A 21,608-nucleotide genomic window follows, 5' to 3' on the forward strand; every position below is an offset into this window, starting at 1 on the left:
GCGCGTACGGCTGTTAACCGAAAGGTTGTTAGTTCGAGTCCATCCGGGAGCGGTGTTGTGAGTCCTCAGATGTAACGTAAAAAGTCAGGGTATTTCCACAATACCAGACGAACATTTAATATTTGGGCTTCTGTTGCGCAATGGTTATCGAGTTCGGCTGTTAACGGAAAGGTTGGTGGTTCGAGCCCACCCGGGAGCGGTGTTGTGAGGTCTCAGATGTAACGTAAAAAGTCAGTGTTTTTGAACAATACCTGACGAACGTTTAATTTTTGGGCTTCCGTGGCGCAATGGTTAGCGCGTTCGGATGGTAACCGAAAGGTTGGTGGTTCGAGCCCACCCGGGAGAGATGTTGTGGGGTCTCAGATGTAGCGTAAAAAGTCATAAGTTTTCCACAATACCTGACAATTATTTATTTTCTTAGCTTCCGTGGCTCAATGGTTAGCGCGTTCGGATGTTAACCGAAAAGTTGGTGGTTCGAGCCCACCCGGGAGCGGTGTTGTGAGATATCAATTGTAACGTAAAAAGCCAAAGTTTTTCAATAATACTTGACGACCATTTAATTTTTGGGCTTCCGTGGTGCAATGGTTAGCGCGTTCGGCTGTTAACCGAAAGGTTGTTAGTTCGAGCCCATCCGGGAGCGGTGTTGTGAGGTCTCAGATGTAACGCAAAAAGTCAAAGTTTTTCCACAATACCTGACGTCCATTTAATTTTTGGGCTTCCGTTGCGCAATGGTTATCGCGTTCGGCTGTTAACCGAAAGGTTGGTGGTTCGAGCCCATCCGGGAGCGGTGTTGTGGGGTCTCAGATGTAGCGTAAAAAGTCATAAGTTTTCCACAATACCTGACAACCATTTAATTTCTGAGCTTCCGTGAAGCAATGGTTAGCGCGTTCGGCTGTTAACCGAAAGGTTGGTGGTTCGAGCCCACCCGGGAGCGGTGTTGTGAGGTCTCAGATGTAACGTAAAAAGTCAGTGTTTTTGCACAATACCAGACGAACATTTAATTTTTGGGCTTCCGTGGCGCAATGGTTAGCGCGTTCGGCTGTTAACCGATAGGTTGGTGGTTCGAGCCCATCCGGGAGCGGTGTTGTGAGGTCTCAGATGTAACGTAAAAAGTGGGTGTTTTTCCACAATGCCTGACGAACATCTAATTTTTGGGCTTCCGTGGCGTAAAGGTTAGCGCGTTCAGCTGTTAACCGAAAGGTTGGTGGTTCGAGCCCATCCGGGAGCGGTGTTGTGAGATATCAAATGTAACGTAAAAAGCCAAAGTTTTTCAACAATACTTGACGACCATTTAATTTTTGGGCTTCCGTGGTGCAATGGTTAGCGCGTACGGCTGTTAACCGAAAGGTTGTTAGTTCGAGTCCATCCGGGAGCGGTGTTGTGAGTCCTCAGATGTAACGTAAAAAGTCAGGGTATTTCCACAATACCAGACGAACATTTAATATTTGGGCTTCTGTTGCGCAATGGTTATCGAGTTCGGCTGTTAACGGAAAGGTTGGTGGTTCGAGCCCACCCGGGAGCGGTGTTGTGAGGTCTCAGATGTAACGTAAAAAGTCAGTGTTTTTGAACAATACCTGACGAACGTTTAATTTTTGGGCTTCCGTGGCGCAATGGTTAGCGCGTTCGGATGGTAACCGAAAGGTTGTTAGTTCGAGCCCATCCGGGAGCGGTGTTGTGAGGTCTCAGATGTAACGCAAAAAGTCAAAGTTTTTCCACAATACCTGACGTCCATTTAATTTTTGGGCTTACGTTGCGCAATGGTTATCGCGTTCGGCTGTTAACCGAAAGGTTGGTGGTTCGAGCCCATCCGGGAGCGGTGTTGTGGGGTCTCAGATGTAGCGTAAAAAGTCATAAGTTTTCCACAATACCTGACAACCATTTAATTTCTGAGCTTCCGTGAAGCAATGGTTAGCGCGTTCGGCTGTTAACCGAAAGGTTGGTGGTTCGAGCCCACCCGGGAGCGGTGTTGTGAGGTCTCAGATGTAACGTAAAAAGTCAGTGTTTTTGCACAATACCAGACGAACATTTAATTTTTGGGCTTCCGTGGCGCAATGGTTAGCGCGTTCGGCTGTTAACCGATAGGTTGGTGGCTCGAGCCCATCCGGGAGCGGTGTTGTGAGGTCTCAGATGTAACGTAAAAAGTGGGTGTTTTTCCACAATGCCTGACGAACATCTAATTTTTGGGCTTCCGTGGCGTAAAGGTTAGCGCGTTCAGCTGTTAACCGAAAGGTTGGTGGTTCGAGCCCATCCGGGAGCGGTGTTGTGAGATATCAAATGTAACGTAAAAAGCCAAAGTTTTTCAACAATACTTGACGACCATTTAATTTTTGGGCTTCCGTGGTGCAATGGTTAGCGCGTACGGCTGTTAACCGAAAGGTTGTTAGTTCGAGTCCATCCGGGAGCGGTGTTGTGAGTCCTCAGATGTAACGTAAAAAGTCAGGGTATTTCCACAATACCAGACGAACATTTAATATTTGGGCTTCTGTTGCGCAATGGTTATCGAGTTCGGCTGTTAACGGAAAGGTTGGTGGTTCGAGCCCACCCGGGAGCGGTGTTGTGAGGTCTCAGATGTAACGTAAAAAGTCAGTGTTTTTGAACAATACCTGACGAACGTTTAATTTTTGGGCTTCCGTGGCGCAATGGTTAGCGCGTTCGGATGGTAACCGAAAGGTTGGTGGTTCGAGCCCACCCGGGAGAGATGTTGTGGGGTCTCAGATGTAGCGTAAAAAGTCATAAGTTTTCCACAATACCTGACAATTATTTATTTTCTTAGCTTCCGTGGCTCAATGGTTAGCGCGTTCGGATGTTAACCGAAAGGTTGGTGGGTCAAGCCCACCCGGGAGCGGTGGTGCGAGATCTCAAATGTAACGTAAAAAGCCAAAGTTTTTCAGCAATACCTGACGACCATTTATTTTTTGGGCTTCCGTGGCGCAATGGTTAGCTCGTTCGGCTGTTAACCGAAAGGTTGATGGTTCGAGCCCATCCGGGAGCGGTGTTGTGAGGTCTCAGATGTAACGTAAAAAGTCAGTGTTTTTGCACAATACCTGACGAACGTTTAATTTTTGGGCTTCCGTGGCGCAATGGTTAGCGCGTATAGCTGTTAACCGAAAGGTTGGTGGTTCGAGCCCACCCGGGACAGATGTTGTGGGGTCGCAGATGTAGCGTAAAAAGTCAGTGTTTTTCCACAATACCTGACAAACATTTAATTTCTGAGCTTCCGTGACTCAATGGTTAGCGCGTTCGGCTGTTAACCGAAAAGTTGGTGGTTCGAGCCCACCCGGGAGCGGTGTTGTGAGATATCAAATGTAACGTAAAAAGCCAAAGTTTTTCAACAATACTTGACGACCATTTAATTTTTGGGCTTCCGTTGTGCAATGGTTAGAGCGTTCGGCTGTTAACCGAAAGGTTGTTAGTTCGAGCCCATCCGGGAGCGGTGTTGTGAGGTCTCAGATGTAACGTAAAAATTCAGGGTTTTTCCACAATACCAGGCGAACATTTAATATTTGGGCTTCCGTTGCGCAATGGTTATCGCGTTCGGCTGTTAACCGAAAGGTTGGTGGTTCGAGCCCACCCGGGAGCGGTGTTGTGAGGTCTCAGATGTAACGTAAAAAGTCAGTGTTTTTGCACAATACCTGACGAACGTTTAATTTTTGGGCTTCCGTGGCGCAATGCTTAGCGCGTTCGGCTGTTAACCGAAAGGTTGGTGGTTCGAGCACACCCGGGAGAGATGTTGTGGGGTCTCAGATGTAGCGTAAAAAGTCAAAGTTTTTCCACAATACCTGACGTCCATTTAATTTTTGGGCTTCCGTTGCGCAATGGTTATCGCGTTCGGCTGTTAACCGAAAGGTTGGTGGTTCGAGCCCATCCGGGAGCGGTGTTGTGAGGTCTCAGATGTAGCGTAAAAAGCCAAAGTTTTTCAGCAATACTTGACGACCATTTAATTTTTGGGCTTCCGTGGTGCAATGGTTAGCGCGTTCGGCTGTTAACCGAAAGGTTGTTAGTTCGAGCCCATCCGGGAGAGGTGTTGTGGGTCTCAGATGTAGCTTAAATAGTCAAGGGTTTTCCAAAATACCTGACAACCATTGAATTTCTGAGCTTCCGTGGCGCAATGGTTAGCGCGTTCGGCTATTATCCGAAAGGTTGTTAGTTCGAGCCCATCCCGGAGCGGTGGCGTGAGGGTATCAGGTCAAAATATCGAAAATAAAATGTCGAATGCTGAAAATGCGCGTTGATTTCGTCGAAACACACAATAGCGAAATGCAATAATAGCGAAAACAACAACAGTGAAATGCAATAATAGCGATAGCAAGGTTAGCGAAGTGCAACAATATCGAGAACAAAAACAACGAAATGAAATATTGAAGAGAACAACAATAGCGAATTTCATACGGTACCTTAAAATATTTTTAACAATGCATACGTACTCTATACTAAAAGATAAAACACCGAATAATCCCCCGTAACAGGAAATGCAAAAAAGAGGGTATACGGACTAAATACCCCCAAGACAAAAGAACCCCGGTCATAATCCCCCATTTTTGAAAACTTACAAAATCCCCGCTCTCTCATGACAAAATCCCCCGGTCATTTTTCCCCCTATTCGAGGAAAGAGTACAAAATCCCCCCACGCTCTAGACAAAATCCTTCGGTCATAATCCCCCGACAGTGTTTAATAAAAAGGTCGTAAAAATACAATATCAAAATTATCTAAAACACTAGCAGAGTCAGCGATCTGGTGGCATAGTGGATAAGGCGTTGAACAGCGGAGTGAAGGATGGTGGGTTCGTTTCGCCGAAGGTAAATAAATATTATTAAAATACAATTTGACTTATTTCAAATTAATTTTTGACTTTCATTCAGTTCTAGGGCAAAAATAGGTGTACGTAAAAGATATTAGCGTAAATATGGTGAAAATTTGCAAATTCGAAACATTTTTTGCTTTGAATTGGTTAATTGGTAGTGTCAACGACATGCAATATTTACGTTGGATTAGGTTAGGTTTTGTTCGGTTAGGTTGGGTTATGTTAGGTTCGATTGGATTAGGTTAGGTTGGTTAGGTTAGGTTAGTAATATTTCATAAATAACTTTAATATTTTACGCATTTTCCAAAATATTGTATTTTATTTTCATTGACTTCCCAAAATAATATGCCTTTTCCAAAATATTGTTGTTTATCTCCAATGACTTCCCAAAATAATATGCCTTTTCCAAAATATTGTTGTTTATCTTCATTGACTTCCCAAAATAATATGCTTTTTCCAAAATAATATGCCTTTTCCAAAATATAGTTTTTTATCTTCATTCACTTCCCAAAATAATATGCATTTTCCAATATATTGTTGTTTATCTTCATTGAGTTCCCAAAATAATATGCCTTTCCAAAATAATATGGTTTATCTTCATTAACTTTCCAAAATAATATGCCTTTTCCAAAATATTGTTGTTTATCTTCATGGACTTCCCAAGATAATATGCCGTTTCCAAAATATTCTTGATTATCTTCATTCACTTTCCAAAATGATATGCCTTTTCCAAAATATTGTTCTTTATCTTCATTCACTTCCCAAAATAATATGCTTTTTTCAAAATATTGTAGATTATTTTCATTCACTCCCCAAAATATTATGCCTATTCCAAAATATTGTTGTGAATCTTCATTGACTTCCCAAAATAATATGCCTTTTCCAAAATATTGTGGTTTATCTTCATTGACTTCCCAAAATAATATGCTTTTCTCAAAATATTGTTGGTTATCTTCATTCACTTCCCAAAATAATATGCTTTTTCCAAAATATTGTTGATTATTTTCATTCACCTCCCAAAATATTATGCCTTTTCCAAAATATTGTTGTGTATCTTCTATGACTTCCCAAAATAATATGCCTTTCCAAAATATTGTTGTTTATCTTCATTGACTTCCCATAATAACATGCCTTTTCCAAAAAATTACATTTTATATTTCCTTCCGATATAACATTTCTCCTTTTTGCATAATAATGTTCTTTACTTTATATACTTAATATAATAGAGATTTCCCTCCCTGTCAATCACAGTTTGGTGGGAATTTGTTCTGGGGCTCGGGGGCATTTGAAGTGTGGCCTGGGGGGGGAATTGTCCGGGGGATTTTGTCGCCTACGAGAGGGGATTATGTCCATTTTTTCTCTTATGGTGGGATTTAGCTCTGAAGAAGCTTTCGACGGTCTTTAAGCTATGATTTCAAAAGGTTCTCGAAACAGTCTAGACCATTAATGGCGGGCTGCATTATAGTTTGAGGATTACTCGACCAATGCTTTGATTATGTTATAATAACGATGCTATCTTCATCGCATGTGCATTCAATTTGGTAGTTTTCGAATCTTTACTACTTTATATTAGGTTTCGTTGTAAAGGTATTTAGCTGTTATTAAGTTCGCTAAAAATGTATTTAGCGTTTAATGATTTCAAGGTAATTGTAATTCGCTAACTTTGCTATCGCTATAAAGATATTTCGCTATTATTGCATTTCGCTGTTTTTGTTTTCGCTATTTTGACCGTCGATATTGTGCCTTCGACATTTTGGATTTCGCTATTTTGACCTACAAGCGTTGTGAGGTCTCAGATGTAACGTAAAAAGTCAAAGTTTTTCCACAATACCTGACGTCCATTTAATATTTGGGCTTCCGTTGCGCAATGGTTATCGCGTTCAGATGTTAACCGAAAGGTTGGTGGTTCGAGCCCACCCGGGAGCGGTGTTGTGAGGTCTCAGATGTAACGTAAAAAGTCAGTGTTTTTGCACAATACCTGACGAACTTTTAATTTTTGGGCTTCCGTGGCGCAATGGTTAGCGCGTTCAGCTGTTAACCGAAAGGTTGGTGGTTCGAGCCCACCCGGGAGAGATGTTGTGGGGTCTCAGATGTAGCGTAAAAAGTCATAAGTTTTCCACAATACCTGACAACCATTTAATTTCTGAGCTTCCGTGGCTCAATGGTAAGCGCGTTCGGCTGTTAACCGAAAGGTTGGTGGTTTGAGCCCACCCGGGAGCGGTGTTGCGAGATCTCAAATGTAACGTAAAAAGTCAAAGTTTTTCCACAATACCTGACGTTCATTTAATATTTGGGCTTCCGTTGCGCAATGGTTATCGCGTTCAGCTGTTAACCGAAAGGTTGGTGGTTCGAGCCCACCCGGGAGCGGTGTTGTGAGGTCTCAGATGTAACGTAAAAAGACAGTGATTTTGCACAATACCTGACGAACGTTTAATTTTTGGGCTTCCGTGGCGCAATGGTTAGCGCGTTCAGCTGTTAACCGAAAGGTTGGTGGTTCGAGCCCACCCGGGAGAGATGTTGTGGGGTCTCAGATGTAGCGTAAAAAGTCATAAGTTTTCCACAATACCTGACAATCATTTAATGTGTGAGCTTCCGTGGCTCAATAGTTAGCGCGTTCGGCTGTCAACCGAAAAGTTGGTGGTTCGAGCCCACCCGGGAGCGGTGTTGTGAGATATCAAATGTAACGTAAAAAGCCAAAGTTTTTCAACAATACTTGACGACCATTTAATTTTTGGGCTTCCGTGGTGCAATGGTTAGCGCGTTCGGCTGTTAACCAAAAGGTTGTTAGTTCGAGCCCATCCGGGAGCGGTATTGTGAGGTCTCAGATGTAACGTAAAAAGTCAGAGTTTTTCCACAATAAAAGACGAACGTTTAATTTTTGGGCTTCCGTTGCGCAATGGTTAGCGCGTTCGGCTGTTAACCGAAAGGCTGGTGGTTCGAGCCCATCCGGAAGCGGTGTTGTGAGGTCTCAGATGTAACGTAAAAAGTCGGTGTTTTTCCACAATGCCTGACGAACATCTAATTTTTGGGCTTCCGTGGCGCAAAGGTTAGCGCGTTCAGCTGTTAACCGAAAGGTTGGTGGTTCAAGCCCACCCAGGAGCGGTGCTGTGAGGTTTCAGATGTTACGTAAAAAGTCAAAGTTTTTCTACAATACCTGACGAACATTTAATTACATATCTTCCCTGGCTCAATGGTTAGCGCGTTCAGCTGTTAACCAAGAGGTTGGTGGTTCGAGCCCACCCGGGAGAGATGTTGTGGGGTCTCAGACGTAGCGTAAAAAGTCATAAGTTTTCCACAATACCTGACAACCATTTAATTTCTGAGCTTCCTTGGCTCAATGGTTAGCGCGTTCGGCTGTTAACCGAAAGGTTGGTGGTTTGAGCCTACCCGGGAGCGGTGTTGCGAGATCTCAAATGTAACGTAAAAAGCCAAAGTTTTTCAACAATACCTGACGACCATTTAATTTTTGGGCTTCCGTGGCGCAATGGTTAGCGCGATCGGCTGTTAACCGAACTGTTGGTGGTGAGGTCTCAGATGTAACGTAAAAAGGCGAAGTTTTTCCACAATACCTGACGTCCATTTAATATTTGGGCTTCCGTTGCGCAATGGTTTTCGCGTTCAGCTGTTAACCGAAAGGTTGGTGGTTCGAGCCCACCCGGGAGCGGTGTTGTGAGGTCTCAGATGTAACGTAAAAAGTCAGTGTTTTTGCACAATACCTGACGACTATTTAATTTTTGGGCTTGCGTGGCCCAAGGTAGCGCGTTCGGCTGTTAACCGAAAGGTTGGTGGTTCGAGCCCACCCGGGAGCGGTGTTGTGAGGTCTCAGATGTAACGTAAAAAGTCAGTGTTTTTGCACAATACCTGACGACCATTTAATTTTTGGGCTTCCGTGGCCCAAGGTAGCGCGTTCGGCTGTTAATCGAAAGGTTGGTGGTTCGAGCTTATCCGGGAGCGGTGTTTGTGAGGTCTCAGACGTGACGTAAAATGTCAAAGTTTTTCCACAATACCTGACGTCCATTTAATTTTTGGGCTTCCGTTGCGCAATGGTTATCGCGTTCAGCTGTTAACCGAGGGGTTGGTGGTTCGAGCCCACCCGGGAGCGGTGTTGTGAGGTCTCAGATGTGACGTAAAAAGTCAAAGTTTTTCCACAATTACTGAAGAACATTTAATTTTTGGGCTTCCGTTGCGCAATGGTTATCGCGTTCATCTGTTCATCTGTTAACCGAAAGGTTGGTGGTTCGAGCACACCCGGGAGTGGTGCTGTGAGGTTTCAGATGTTACGTAAAAAGTCAAAGTTTTTCCACAATACCTGACGACCATTTAAGATCTGAGCTTCCGTGGCTCAATGAAATTCACGTTCGGCTTTTAACCGATGGTTTGGTGGTTCTAGCCCATCCGGGAGCGGTATTGTGGGGTCTCAGATGTAGCGTAAAAAGTCATAAGTTTTCCACAATACCTGACAACCATTTAATTTCTGAGCTTCCGTGGCTCAATGGTAAGCGCGTTCGGCTGCTAACCGAAAGGTTGGTGGTTTGAGCCCACCCGGGAGCGGTGTTGCGAGATCTCAAATGTAACGTAAAAAGTCAAAGTTTTTCCACAATACCTGACGTCCATTTAATATTTGGGCTTCCGTTGCGCAATGGTTATCGCGTTCAGCTGTTAACCGAAAGGTTGGTGGTTCGAGCCCACCCGGGAGCGGTGTTGTGAGGTCTCAGATGTAACGTAAAAAGACAGTGTTTTTGCACAATACCTGACGAACGTTTAATTTTTGGGCTTCCGTGGCGCAATGGTTAGCGCGTTCAGCTGTTAACCGAAAGGTTGGTGGTTCGAGCCCACCCGGGAGAGATGTTGTGGGGTCTCAGATGTAGCGTAAAAAGTCATAAGTTTTCCACAATACCTGACAATCATTTAATGTGTGAGCTTCCGTGGCTCAATAGTTAGCGCGTTCGGCTGTTAACCGAAAAGTTGGTGGTTCGAGCCCACCCGGGAGCGGTGTTGTGAGATATCAAATGTAACGTAAAAAGCCAAAGTTTTTCAACAATACTTGACGACCATTTAATTTTTGGGCTTCCGTGGTGCAATGGTTAGCGCGTTCGGCTGTTAACCAAAAGGTTGTTAGTTCGAGCCCATCCGGGAGCGGTATTGTGAGGTCTCAGATGTAACGTAAAAAGTCAGAGTTTTTCCACAATAAAAGACGAACGTTTAATTTTTGGGCTTCCGTTGCGCAATGGTTAGCGCGTTCGGCTGTTAACCGAAAGGCTGGTGGTTCGAGCCCATCCGGAAGCGGTGTTGTGAGGTCTCAGATGTAACGTAAAAAGTCGGTGTTTTTCCACAATGCCTGACGAACATCTAATTTTTGGGCTTCCGTGGCGCAAAGGTTAGCGCGTTCAGCTGTTAACCGAAAGGTTGGTGGTTCAAGCCCACCCAGGAGCGGTGCTGTGAGGTTTCAGATGTTACGTAAAAAGTCAAAGTTTTTCTACAATACCTGACGAACATTTAATTACATAGCTTCCCTGGCTCAATGGTTAGCGCGTTCAGCTGTTAACCAAGAGGTTGGTGGTTCGAGCCCACCCGGGAGAGATGTTGTGGGGTCTCAGACGTAGCGTAAAAAGTCATAAGTTTTCCACAATACCTGACAACCATTTAATTTCTGAGCTTCCTTGGCTCAATGGTTAGCGGGTTCGGCTGTTAACCGAAAGGTTGGTGGTTTGAGCCTACCCGGGAGCGGTGTTTCGAGATCTCAAATGTAACGTAAAAAGCCAAAGTTTTTCAACAATACCTGACGACCATTTAATTTTTGGGCTTCCGTGGCGCAATGGTAAGCGCGATCGGCTGTTAACCGAACTGTTGGTGGTTCGAGCCCATCCGGGAGCGGTGTGGTGAGGTCTCAGATGTAACGTAAAAAGGCGAAGTTTTTCCACAATACCTGACGTCCATTTAATATTTGGGCTTCCGTTGCGCAATGGTTTTCGCGTTCAGCTGTTAACCGAAAGGTTGGTGGTTCGAGCCCACCCGGGAGCGGTGTTGTGAGGTCTCAGATGTAACGTAAAAAGTCAGTGTTTTTGCACAATACCTGACGACTATATAATTTTTGGGCTTGCGTGGCCCAAGGTAGCGCGTTCGGCTGTTAACCGAAAGGTTGGTGGTTCGAGCTTATCCGGGAGCGGTGTTTGTGAGGTCTCAGACGTGACGTAAAATGTCAAAGTTTTTTTCCACAATACCTGACGTCCATTTAATTTTTCGGCTTCCGTTGCGCAATGGTTATCGCGTTCAGCTGTTAACCGAGGGGTTGGTGGTTCGAGCCCACCCGGGAGCGGTGTTGTGAGGTCTCAGATGTGACGTAAAAAGTCAAAGTTTTTCCACAATTACTGAAGAACATTTAATTTTTGGGCTTCCGTTGCGCAATGGTTATCGCGTTCATCTGTTCATCTGTTAACCGAAAGGTTGGTGGTTCGAGCACACCCGGGAGTGGTGCTGTGAGGTTTCAGATGTTACGTAAAAAGTCAAAGTTTTTCCACAATACCTGACGACCATTTAATATTTGGGCTTCCGTTGCGCAATGGTTTTCGCGTTCAGCTGTTAACCGAAAGGTTGGTGGTTCGAGCCCACCCGGGAGCGGTGTTGTGAGGTCTCAGATGTAACGTAAAAAGTCAGTGTTTTTGCACAATACCTGACGACTATTTAATTTTTGGGCTTGCGTGGCCCAAGGTAGCGCGTTCGGCTGTTAACCGAAAGGTTGGTGGTTCGAGCCCACCCGGGAGCGGTGTTGTGAGGTCTCAGATGTAACGTAAAAAGTCAGTGTTTTTGCACAATACCTGACGACCATTTAATTTTTGGGCTTCCGTGGCCCAAGGTAGCGCGTTCGGCTGTTAATCGAAAGGTTGGTGGTTCGAGCTTATCCGGGAGCGGTGTTTGTGAGGTCTCAGACGTGACGTAAAATGTCAAAGTTTTTTTCCACAATACCTGACGTCCATTTAATTTTTGGGCTTCCGTTGCGCAATGGTTATCGCGTTCAGCTGTTAACCGAGGGGTTGGTGGTTCGAGCCCACCCGGGAGCGGTGTTGTGAGGTCTCAGATGTGACGTAAAAAGTCAAAGTTTTTCCACAATTACTGAAGAACATTTAATTTTTGGGCTTCCGTTGCGCAATGGTTATCGCGTTCATCTGTTCATCTGTTAACCGAAAGGTTGGTGGTTCGAGCGCACCCGGGAGTGGTGCTGTGAGGTTTCAGATGTTACGTAAAAAGTCAAAGTTTTTCCACAATACCTGACGACCATTTAAGATCTGAGCTTCCGTGGCTCAATGAAATTCACGTTCGGCTTTTAACCGATGGTTTGGTGGTTCTAGCCCATCCGGGAGCGGTATTGTGAGGTCTCAGATGTAACGTAAAAAGTCAGTGTTTTTGCACAATACCTGACGACGATTTAATTTTTGGGCTTGCGTGGCCCAAGGTAGCGCGTTCGGCTGTTAACCGAAAGGTTAACAAAAAGGTGATGAAAAATATTATTACAATGAACTTGAACAAAAAGTTCTTGTAAAGAACTAAAATTAAATACCAATAAAATACTCTATATTTGTTATCCATAATAACCCAAAATGAAATTTATCTACTCGAACATCAGAAGCGCAAGATGTAGTTTACCAAATCTGATAGCAACGCTAGAGACAAAAGAGATAGATCCGGATATAATAGCCTTAACAGAAACATGGTTTAGAGAAAATACATTTTTATACTTGCAAAATTATAATTTTTTTGGAATAGGGAATAGACTAGGTGGGGGGGTGGGATTCTACTGTAAACAAGATATAAAAATATTTAGAATTTCAAACCTATGCATGTGTACGCAAGACGTGGAGAGTTATGTTATAAAGGTTTTAGAAACTGACGAAATCTATGCGATAATATATAGACCCCACTCCTCGAACTTTCACAATTTTTTAAATGCCCTGGAATTCATATTGGAGGGACTGGGAAATAATAAAAATAGGAAAATATTAGCAGGTGATTTTAATATAAACCTACTAGAAACCACTCCATGCTCGAATGCCTTAATAGAACTATGTTTGAGCTATGGTCTCAAACAAACTGTCCAAACTCCCACTAGAACAACGATAAGCACTGCCACCTGTATTGATAATATCTTTATAAATTTTGAGGGCATTACCAAAGTACTAGCCAGCGTGGATATAACTGATCATATGCCCTTATACCTTACCTCTACAACAATTCTGAAAAAAGACAACACAGTTAGATTAAGAGATTACAGTAAAACCAATTTACAAAAATTTAAATCAAGAATCAACAATATAAATTGGGAACAACTTTACAATAACTCTGACATTAATACTGCTTACGATTTCTTCGAAGAAAAAATCAGTGCCGAATATAACATGAGTTTTGCATACAAGACAATAAAATTAGGAAAAGACTCGTGGATAACAGACGATATAAAAGAAATTTTGAGGAATAAACATAAAGCACAAAAAAGGTTTAGAAGATCGCCCTCACAGATGAACAAAGATCAATACTTACATCTTAGAAACCGAGCAAACAATATTATTAGAAATAGCCGTAATGAGTTTTTCAGGAGTAAGTTATATGGTTCAAAAACGAATAAAGAAAAATGGCAAATTGTAAATCAACTATTGGGAAAAGGTCAAATGACCCAAGAACAAATTACATTACACCCTAATAAATTAAATGAATATTTTACTAGCAACGAATCTAAACCAGTTAATGTTAAATCATTAAACTTTCTCGAACTAAACCCCAACACAATGGCTCTGTACGAAACCGACGAAGCAGAACTGGTAACCATAATTAACTCTCTCCAAAATAACTCGTCATCTGGCTTTGACGGCATAAAAGCTAAACCGCTGAAAATAGTGATAGAAAGCATAATAACCCCACTTAAATACCTAATTAACTTATCCTTCAATCTAGGTATCTATCCAGAAAATCTAAAAAAAACCATAATAGTTGCAATTTTTAAAAAAGACGACCCAAAAACTCCGTCAAATTATCGCCCTATTTCACTTCTATCTATTATAGCAAAAATATTTGATAAAGCCTTTCACGTGCGACTCAACTCCTTCGTGGAGAAATTTAACATATTATCGGAATTTCAATTTGGTTTCCGTAGTGGAAATGGTACAATGGAAGCATTAGGGGGAGCATACAAGTATATACTAGAGGCACTTGATCAAAGTGAAATCTGTGTGGGCGTTTTTCTGGATCTGCGAAAAGCTTTCGATAGTGTAGATCACGAACATCTACTAAACAAACTATACAAACAAGGGATCAGAGGAACTGCAAGTGCGTGGCTAAAAAGCTACTTACACTGTTAGAAAAAAAGGTGTTTTATGGGTGTTCGGAAATACCTTGAGGTGTTTATACACTCTTTTTGGAGTGTTTTTTAAATGAAATGGTGTTTTCTTCGTAAAAAGGTGCTAGTTGACTCTTTTAAGGTATTTTTTAAGGAAATTGTGATTCACTGGTACGTAGACACACCTTTAGGTGTTAATTGACCCTTATTTAAATTGTTTTTTAAACGGAAATAGTGTTTTTAATATAAATCTGTTCGAATGGTGCGAATAAACACCTTTGGGCTTTACTTTACACATTTTAAGCTGATATGGTGCCTTTTTAAGTGAATGGTTATTGATATGAGCTTAGAGGGAAATAATCTACTAATTCTACCTGCACAGTGAAACATCCTAAAAATAACCAAAAGATTTTAAAAATCTAAATTATTTAACATTTCTTAGGACTAGCTTATTCTAATATTTGAAGGAATTTATACTTATTTTGATTTTTCAATCATTGGAAAATAATTCTCGAAGAGTTCTATGCTGGAATGTTTTGGAATTAGAGTAATTCATAAAATTATCACTTGAATTTCCCCTTGACACAGCTTTTTATCTCTCCGAGTGACGATGACGTCACGGAGAGGTATTACATTGGACGTATCTGTGTGTCTAAGATGAAACAAAGCTTTATAGCTACACAACTACTAAAAGAATCGTAATGCCAAAAAATATTTAAAATATTTCCATTTAATATTCTGCAAAAAGAAAATGTTATCGTTTTGTGAGAGATCTTATCATCCTACTCGCTTTATATTAACTTTGATATGCGTGTTGTGTCTCGATTCAGATGCAATCTTCATTACTCGTTCTATATAAACTCTCTTTTTTTGTCATTCCAAAGAAAGAAGTTTATCTTAAATAATTAAATAAATATAAGTGCTATGAATTATTTTAATTGTCAGTATTTTACGTTAATTATAATTAGGTAGGTTTAAGAAATTTAATTCCTAAATTAATTTTAAACATAGCTATCTATAAAGTTATACTTCTAGGAAACACCTGTATCAGAACTTTTGTAAATTTTGGGTATAAAAGGTGATTGATTCACACTAAGAGATAAGAAATGCGCAATTGCGTGAACCTTTGGTGGAAGTTATGCCATTAGGAGGCTAGACGTTTCTCGTGGCGTATGTGGTGTACACGAAAGACTAGTGCATGGTGTTGTTGTTAGAAACCATTAAATACCGGTTAGCATTGGGTGAAACAATTGGTTGTTAGACAGCAGATGAAGGTGTAACGAATAGTTAATGATTGACGTTAAATAAGATGGACAAAGCAACGAAGTAACATTTTCCGAATTTCTGTATACTACGAACGCGCTCCGGAAATTACGAACACGTTTGCTTCGATTTGCCAACTGCGAACGCGGTGACAGACAGACACGTCCAGTCACTCGGAGAGAGGTAAAAATTCAACTTCATAACTCTATCGCCACACTTGTTTTTCTAATGGTATATACCACATACACGCTAATCTGTACTTATTGTCTTCTGACAACACCATCATATAGTCTTCTGTGTATACCACATACACGCCAAACTGAAACATTGGCTTCTACTCCATTATCATCGTTGGGATTAAGATGTAGGCGCGATCGGCTTAAGTTAAGAGAAACGACCAGCCTCCCAATGGCAGGGCTTCGACCAAAGGTTGACGCAATAGCGCTTATTCCTACCATTTGTGAATCAATCGCCTTATATACCCTAAATTTCCAAAAATTGTGTAAACGGTTTACGCTAGAAGTCAAACTTCAACAATAGCTATGTTTAAAATCATTTTAAGAATAACGTTCTTTAAAACAACTTAACTAGAATTAAGGTAAAATACTGACGATTAAAAAAATTAATATCATTTATATTTATTTAAATATTTAAGATAATTTTCTTTCTTCGGAACGACACAAGTGAAAGTTGATATAGAACGAGTAATGAAGATTGCATCTGAATCGAAACACTACACGTATATCAAAGTTAATATAAAGCGAGTAGGATAATATTATCTCTTACAAAACCATAACATTTTCTTATTGTAGAATATTAAATGAAAATATGTTAAGTATGTTTCGGCATTACGATTCTTTAAGTAGTTTTGTAGCTATAAAGTTCTGTTTCATTTCAATATTCCAAGAAGATCTTTTATATTAATATATCAAATTTTTTGTTTACTTTTTAATTCAGCTTTACTACATTTATATACAGTGTAAACTTGATATTTAACTTTCCTAGATTCACTAAATGTTACTTCGTAATGGTTTGGTAAGCGTTGTTCGGATTGGTTCCTTGAATTCGTGTGTCTTTGAGGAGGTCTTGACGGTTCACAGTGAGCCGAAAATTAAATACACATTTCAATGATGTAAATCAGGTCCTTAAATAGAACTATTGAGGATATACAGTAAAGGTTAAAGTAACCATTTCACACGCATATCAATTCTTACACGGTTGAATAAGGCTTACAGCAGAAAAACGTCTACCCTTAATCCACTAGATTTGAGCAGCAGATTTTGAGCAGCTATTTTGATAGACTAATCTATGGTAACTCATGTGTTTTGAAAACAATAATTTCAAAAAACACCTTTTACCGAGTCTATAGACACCTTTCTGGTATAATTATAATCCTCTATTAAGAATGATGGTTTAAACCTAACAAGAATTAAAAAGCACCAACGTCAATGGAATTTAAAAACACCAAATTAGTCTCAAAAAGACCTTTTTTTAAAGGGTTTATTAACACTTTTTCTGGTATTAATATACACCTCTATTCAAAGTGATTAAAACACCTCACAGGATATAAAAAGCACCTTCAAATAAGGTATTATTTCGCACCGTTTTGAAAGGTGCGTATTGACATCCTCTCGAATGGTGCTTTTAAACACCAATAGAGGTGCTGCTGGGGATGCATTAGGAAACACCTCTAAAGGTGTCAAACAGTTCCATTTTTTTTAACAGTGTAGAAAATAGACAATGCTACACTAGAGTGGGAAGGGATTTATCTGCGCCAAGTCAATTAATGTCTGGAGTTCCGCAGGGCTCTATAATATCACCACTCCTATTTAATCTAGTTATAAATGACCTCATTAAACAGGCACCGTCTGGTCACATGTTCATGTACGCAGATGACGCGCTCCTTTTATATAAATCCGCAAACCCAATAAATGCAATAGATCAATCAAACCACTACCTAGATAAGATATTTAAGTGGATCACAGATAATGGGCTTCTCCTTAATATAAAAAAGACGGAATGCATAATATTCCATAATAGGGGTACAGATGTCAGTAGGGTACTAAATGGTATCGAACTTAATAAGGAAAAAATTAAAATAGTAGATAAATACAAATATCTAGGCCTATACTTTGATAAACACCTGACCTGCGACAGTCATGTTAATATAACCAGCTCAAAATTAGCCCGAGTGAATGGATTACTTTACCATTGTAGAAAAATGGTACCCAGAAATATTCTAATTGAAATATACCACGCATTATTTAATTCGGTGCTCTCCTATGGAATACAATTCTGGGGCAACACAACAAAAGCTAATAAAAATAGGATACATATCCTACAAAAAAGGGCAATTAGATCAATATATAATTTATCTTTTAGAGACCATACCCAAGAGTACTTTACTAGGGCAAAAATTTTAAACATACAAGAGAGTATACAGTATAATAGCTTATGTTTCATATACACAAACATTCGGCGGGAAAATAGCCTAATAAAAATGAAGCAGAAAAATAGACATACTAGATCACTAGAGCTATTAGATTTACCTAAATGTAACACTTCAAAAAAATTCACGTCAATATTTTATACGGGAATAAAATTATATAACACAATATCACCTGAAATTCAAGCAAAACCGACTTTAACTAGATTTAAAAAGACTATAAAATCACTAATAGTAGAAAAAAATAATAAAACCTTTACTTTTTTATTTAATTTGTTTTTATAAAGCCACTTTTGGCATAACCAATTGTTAAATTTTTTATAATATACCATGCCACTGTTCAATTTTAAGTGGATATAACATAAATTCATTAATTCTTTTTTCATGAATCTTTAACACTAATTATTATAATACACCATTGTTAAATCTATTTTTTAAATAAAATTGTTGTATTAAATTAAGCAGATAGGCACGGGGCTTACAAGTCACAATGTGACTTAGCCCCGTAGCAAACTGTATATGTAATGATAAGTAAAAAAAAATAAACATTTTTGAATTTGAATTTGATTTGAATTTGAGGTTGGTGGTTCGAACCCACCCGGGAGCGGTGTTGTGAGGTCTCAGATGTAACGTAAAAAGTCAGTGTTTTTGCACAATACCTGACGACCATTTAATTTTTGGGCTTCCGTGGCCCAAGGTAGCGCGTTCGGCTGTTAATCGAAAGGTTGGTGGTTCGAGCTTATCCGGGAGCGGTGTTGTGAGGTCACAGACGTGACGTAAAATGTCAAAGTTTTTCCACAATACCTGACGTCCATTTAATTTTTGGGCTTCCGTTGCGCAATGGTTATCGTGTTCAGCTGTTAACCGAGGGGTTGGTGGTTCGAGCCCACCCGGGAGCGGTGTTGTGAGGTCTCAGATGTGACGTAAAAAGTCAAAGTTTTTCCACAATTACTGAAGAACATTTAATTTTTGGGCTTCCGTTGCGCAATGGTTATCTCGTTCATCTGTTCATCTGTTAACCGAAAGGTTGGTGGTTCGAGCACACCCGGGAGTGGTGCTGTGAGGTTTCAGATGTTACGTAAAAAGTCAAAGTTTTTCCACAATACCTGACGACCATTTAAGATCTGAGCTTCCGTGGCTCAATGAAATTCACGTTCGGCTTTTAACCGATAGTTTGGTGGTTCTAGCCCATCCGGGAGCGGTATTGTGAGGTCTCAGATGTAACGTAAAAAGTCAGAGTTTTTCCACAATGCCTGACGAACATCTAATTTTTGGGCTTCCGTGGAGCAAAGGTTAGCGCGTTCAGCTGTTAACCGAAAGGTTGGTGGTTCGAGCCCTCCCAGGAGCGGTGCTGTGAGGTTTCAGATGTTACGTAAAAAGTCAAAGTTTTTCTACAATACCTGACGACCATTTAATTTCAGAGCTTCCCTGGCTCAATGGTTAGCGCGCTCGGCTTTTAACCGATAGTTTGGTGGTTCAAGCACATCCAAGAGTGGTGTTTTGAGGTCTCAGATGTAACGTAAAAAGTCAGTGTTTTTCCACAATACCTGACGAACGTTTAATTTTTGGGCTTCCGTGGCGCAATGGTTAGCGCGTTCAGCTGTTAACCGAAAGGTTGGTGGTTCGAGCCCACGCGGGAGAGATGTTGTGGGGTCTCAGATGTAGCGTAAAAAGTCGTAAGTTTTCCACAATACCTGACAACCATTTAATTTCTGAGCTTCCGTGGCTCAATGGTTAGCGCGTTCGGCTGTTAACCGAAAGGTTGGTGGTTTGAGCCCACCCGGGAGCGGTGTTGCGAGATCTCAAATGTAACGTAAAAGTCCAAAGTTTTTCAACAATACCTGACGACCATTTAATTTTTGGGCTTCCGTGGCGCAATGGTTAGCGCGTTCGGCTGTTAACCGAAAGGTTTGTGGTTCGAGCCCATCCGGGAGAGGTGTGGTGAGGTCTCAGATGTGACGTTAAAAGTCAAAGTTTTTCCACAATACCTGACGACCATTTAAGATCTGAGCTTCCGTGGCTCAATGAAATTCGCGTTCAGCTGTTAACCGAAAGGTTAGTGGTTCGAGCCCACCTTGGAGCGGTGTTGTGAGGTCTCAGATATAACGTAAAAAGTCAGTGTTTTTGCACAATACCTGACGAACGTTTAATTTTTGGGCTTCTGAGGCGCAATGGTTAGCGCGTTCAGCTGTTAACCGAAAGGTTGGTGGTTCGAGCCCACCCGGGAGCGGTGTTGTGAGGTCTCAGATGTGACGTAAAAAGTCAGTGTTTTTCCACAATGCCTGACGAACATCTAATTTTTGGGCTTCCGTGGCGCAAAGGTTAGCGCGTTCAGCTGTTAACCGAAAGATTGGTGGTTCGAGCCCACCCAGGAGCGGTGCTGTGAGGTTTTAGATGTTACGTAAAAATGCCAAGTTTTTCTACAATACCTGACGACCATTTAATTTCAGAGCTTCCCTGGCTCAATGGTTAGCGCGTTCGGCTTTTAACCGATAGTTTGGTGATTCAAGCACATCCAAGAGCGGTGTTGTGAGGTCTCAGATGTAACGTAAAAGTCAGTGTTTTTCCACAATACCTGACGAACGTTTAATTTTTGGGCTTCCGTGTCGCAATGGTTAGCGCGTTCAGCTGTTAACCGAAAGGTTGGTGGATCGAGCCCATCCGGGAGCGGTGTTGTGAGGTCAGATCAGACGTGACGTAAAATGTCAAAGTTTTTCCACAATACCTGACGTCCATTTAATTTTTGGGCTTCCGTTGCGCAATGGCTATCGCGTTCAGCTGTTAACCGAGGGGTTGGTGGTTCGAGCCCACCCGGGAGCGGTGTTGTGAGGTCTCAGATGTGACGTAAAAATTCAAAGTTTTTCCACAATACCTGACGTCCTTTTAATTTTCGGGCTTCCGTGGCGCAAAGGTTAGCGCGTTCAGCTGTTAACCGAAAGGTTGGTGGTTCGAGCCCACCCAGGAGCGGTCCTGTGAGGTTTCAGATGTTACGTAAAAAGTCAAAGTTTTTCTACAATACCTGACGACCATTTAATTTCAGAACTTCCCTGGCTCAATGGTTAGCGCGTTCGGCTTTTAACCGATAGTTTGGTGATTCAAGCACATCCAAGAGCGGTGTTGTGAGGTCTCAGATATAACGTAAAGGTCAGTGTTTTTCCACAATACCTGACGAACGTTTAATTTTTGGGCTTCCGTGTCGCAATGGTTAGCGCGTTCAGCTGTTAACCGAAAGGTTGGTGGATCGAGCCCATCCGGGAGCGGTGTTGTGAGGTCTCAGACGTGACGTAAAAATTCAAAGTTTTTCCACAATACCCGACGTCCATTTAATTTTTGGGCCTCCGGGGCGCAATGGTTATCGCGTTCACCTGTTTACCGAAAGGTTGGTGGTTCCAGCCCATCCGGGAACGTTGGTGTTAAGTTTTATAAGTAACGTAAAAAGTCAAATTTTTTCCACAATACCTGACGACCATTTAGGATCTGAGCTTCCGTGGCTCAATGAAATTCGCGTTCGGCTTTTAACCGATAGTTTGGTGGTTCTAGCCCATCCTGGAGCGATATTGTGAGGTCTCAGATGTAACGGAAAAAGTCACAGTTTTTCCAAAATAAAAGACGAACGTTTAATTTTTGGGCTTCCGTTGCGCAATGGTTAGCGCGTTCGGCTGTTAACCAAAAGGTTGGTGGTTCGAGCCCATCCGGGAGCAGTGTTGTGAGGTCTCAGATGTAACGAAAAAGTCGGTGTTTTTCCACAATGCCTGACGATCATCTAATTTTT

General features: G+C 41.5%; 6 non-coding genes across 6 annotated transcripts; all 6 read left to right on the top strand.

Moving 5' to 3' along the window:
* Nucleotides 1-273: 273 nt before the first annotated feature.
* TRNAT-GGU (transfer RNA threonine (anticodon GGU)) lies at nucleotides 274-346 on the top strand. Its single transcript has one exon. It is a non-coding gene; the product is annotated as a tRNA-Thr (tRNA).
* A 1,250-nt stretch (nucleotides 347-1,596) lies between these two features.
* Nucleotides 1,597-1,669, top strand: TRNAT-GGU (transfer RNA threonine (anticodon GGU)). Its single transcript has one exon. It is a non-coding gene; the product is annotated as a tRNA-Thr (tRNA).
* A 956-nt stretch (nucleotides 1,670-2,625) lies between these two features.
* Nucleotides 2,626-2,698, top strand: TRNAT-GGU (transfer RNA threonine (anticodon GGU)). The gene has a single exon. It is a non-coding gene; the product is annotated as a tRNA-Thr (tRNA).
* Nucleotides 2,699-4,094: 1,396 nt separating this feature from the next.
* On the top strand, nucleotides 4,095-4,167 carry TRNAN-AUU (transfer RNA asparagine (anticodon AUU)). The gene has a single exon. It is a non-coding gene; the product is annotated as a tRNA-Asn (tRNA).
* Nucleotides 4,168-7,390: 3,223 nt separating this feature from the next.
* On the top strand, nucleotides 7,391-7,463 carry TRNAD-GUC (transfer RNA aspartic acid (anticodon GUC)). Its single transcript has one exon. It is a non-coding gene; the product is annotated as a tRNA-Asp (tRNA).
* Nucleotides 7,464-9,280: 1,817 nt separating this feature from the next.
* TRNAS-GCU (transfer RNA serine (anticodon GCU)) lies at nucleotides 9,281-9,353 on the top strand. The gene has a single exon. It is a non-coding gene; the product is annotated as a tRNA-Ser (tRNA).
* The last annotated feature ends 12,255 nt before the right edge of the window (nucleotides 9,354-21,608 follow it).

The sequence above is a fragment of the Phalangium opilio genome, unplaced genomic scaffold, assembly GCF_054372755.1.
Source record: "Phalangium opilio isolate 3A_F unplaced genomic scaffold, DU_Popi_V2 ptg000101l_1, whole genome shotgun sequence".
In the NCBI taxonomy this organism is placed as follows: domain Eukaryota; kingdom Metazoa; phylum Arthropoda; class Arachnida; order Opiliones; family Phalangiidae; genus Phalangium; species Phalangium opilio.